This window comes from Octopus bimaculoides, chromosome 4 (genome assembly GCF_001194135.2).
Source record: "Octopus bimaculoides isolate UCB-OBI-ISO-001 chromosome 4, ASM119413v2, whole genome shotgun sequence".
NCBI lineage: Eukaryota > Metazoa > Mollusca > Cephalopoda > Octopoda > Octopodidae > Octopus > Octopus bimaculoides.
The window spans coordinates 84,937,355-84,940,290 of NC_068984.1; positions in this window are offsets into that span (position 1 = coordinate 84,937,355).

Below are 2,936 nucleotides of genomic sequence, written 5' to 3' on the forward strand. Positions count from 1 at the left end.
AGAGAGAGAGAGAATGAGAGAGATGGGGGAGATAGATAGATAGATAGATAGATAGATAGATAGATAGATAGATATTCTGTTGGAACAAAAGTTCGCACAGTTTCTCAAAACTACATCTTTATGGTTAATGAACTGGCTTAAGTAATTTTTAGTCTTCCAAAGAACTGCAGTTCTTACCATTAAGAGAATACTTTGGGAGTCGAAATAAATGGTAATCCGAAGGTCCGAAGCCAGGTGAGTTAGATGAGCATGGTAGGACACCCCAGTCAAACTGTTCCAATTTCTGCCGGATCTGCAAGGAAACATGAGGTCTAAGATTGTCCTGAAGGAAGACAGCACCCTCTTGATTGGCCAATTCTGGACGTTTTTCATCGATTACCCCTTTGATCGGTCTAATTGGGAACAATAATTGTCTCAATTACACGTCTGATTTTGTGGAAGGAGCTCATAATATACAACACCCTTCTAATTCCACCAGAGTCAGAGCATCACCTTCAGTTGCTGACGGGCGTTTGGAGTGATTAAAAACTATTTTTTGCACTTTCTTCGTGAACTTTTTCGTTCCACATTGTTGTAAAACCAATTTTCATCACCTGCAGTCGATTTTTTTTCAAAAATAGGTCGTTTTTGTTGCGTTTGAGCTGAGAATTACAGATGAAAATGCAGTTCAAAAATATTTTACTGTTAAATTATGAGGTACACAAACATCATACTGATTCACGTCTCCAAATGTTTTTAAATGTTTTATAACACTCATATGAGATATGTTGAGTATCGCTGCGACGTCTCCTGTCTTGTGACCTGAATTACTTTTGATTAACGCTTCTATTTGGTCATCATCAACGACTGTAGGCCTGCTGGAATGTTCACGATCTTCCAGATCAAAATTTCCACTTCTAAACCTAAGGAACCACTTACGAACAGTCCTCTCAACTGTGGAACAATCTTCATAAACTGCACTTTTTTTTTCACTATGATGATATTTATTTTATCCATAAATGATTTGGTCAACCGTAACAGAATTCATGAAGCGGAGGGTGGGGTACTTGTTAAGTCAGGAGGAAGGGATAATACTCATAGGTTTTGCAGACCGTCCTAGACCGGTGAGATTGGTGCCTTTCAGGGAAGGAAGGCCTGGATATAGTGATTAGTGCCGGGCTTGTAGGTTTGAACTCAACGAGAATGATGAGGAGGAAAGATGGATAATTCAAGAATGCTTGTGTGATGTGTGCATGAGCGAAGTCAACTCCGAAAAGCATATGGAATTTTCGTGGAAAAGGCTGTGGGAAAAGGCAGCGCGTGTGTGGCTTAGAAGTTGGAACGTGTCTGTATGTGACTTTGTGCCAATCACTTGAATGACCCTTTTCTGAATGCAGTATACAATATCTGTGTGTAAAATTGCCCGACCGTCTGAAAGGTGAGAGCAATATTCAACTGTACTTCTCACCTGATCTTTGTAGCGTACCATTAATTTCTGGAAGATGAATTATCTTCTGTCTCTGCAAAGAAGGGCCGGTCGTTTGGCAGTAGTTTAGCTATGTTAACTTCGTCAGCAAAGATCTTCAGTGATAGTGAGACCCGATAATCTTAGTTATTGTGAGGCCTGAAGCTGAGTGCTGTTCGCGTGTAAGAGCTGTGTGGTGCGATGTTGTTCTCTTTATATACGCAGCATTTGTGTTTTCTGGCTGTTGAAAGAGAAAAGATTAGCATACCCTTTTGGAGAATGCTTACTTTGCCTTTGATCCTTTCTAGGCTGATTAAACAAAGTACCGATAAAGTACCGGGCTCCATGTAATCGACCAACCTCTACCCACGAAAACTGCGGACCTTGTGCCACAGTTTAAAACTATTATTGTTGTTGTTGTTGTTATTTATAGTCCCTTGTGACCCAAAAAAGAAAGGAATATTATTATTGCTATTGCTTATATCACTGCTGTTGCTGCTACTTATGGTGATTAGTGGGGGGAGACATCGGCTACGAAGGAAAAAAGAAAGAAGCAGAAGGAATTAATGATAAAGTGAAAGTGAAAGTCAGAAAAAGTGAAAGGAAAAGATAAAACTATTGAAAGTGAAGGGTTTGGGAATAGAACTAGAAAAGAAGGGTGGGGAGACGAATGAGTACTACGAGAAAGAAAATGAGAGGAGGGAGCGAGAAGAAGAAGAAGAAGAAGAAGAAGAAGAAGAAGAAGAAGAAGAAGAAGAAGAAGAAGAAGAAGAAGTTGAAACTTAAAGGAAGACAAGAGAAAGAAAATAGTAAGATTATAAGAAGATGAAGAAGATAAAAAAGAAAATGAAGAAATCTGTCGTTCGTAATCTATGGAAAAGCAGAGGTGAAAATACGGTCAGTAATCACGTGATTTTAGTGAGCCCTTACCCTACTTCTTAATCGTGACTCACAGCGTGTGTATGTGTACGTGTGAGTGTGTTTGTGTAGGTGTACGTATGTGTGTGTATGTATTTGTGTAAGGAGGGGTTGTTTGTGTGTGTGCAGGTGTTTGTGTTGGGTGGGAGTTGGATGTCAGGAATATGTGTGAAAGTGGTGGGTAGTGGATAGGAGTTCAATACCAAGTGAATAAAAAGTGTTGGAAGTTGTGACGGAAATGGAAACCTGTTTGTATGGATAAATGAGAGTATCGGGGATGTGGGATCAACGTGTGTGTGTATGTGTCATACATACACACATACATAGATACACATGCACACACACACACACACACACATACACACACATGCATATATAAACATCCATATGGTTGAATACAACATGTGCATAAGTGAAACGGATGTTGGTTGAATGAGTTTATGTGAATTTGTGCATCTATGCATGTGCATTTATATCAATGACACACAAATATAAGCATCTATGTATGTATGTATGTATGTATCTATCTATCTATCTATCTCTCTATCTATCTATCTATCTATCTATCTATATA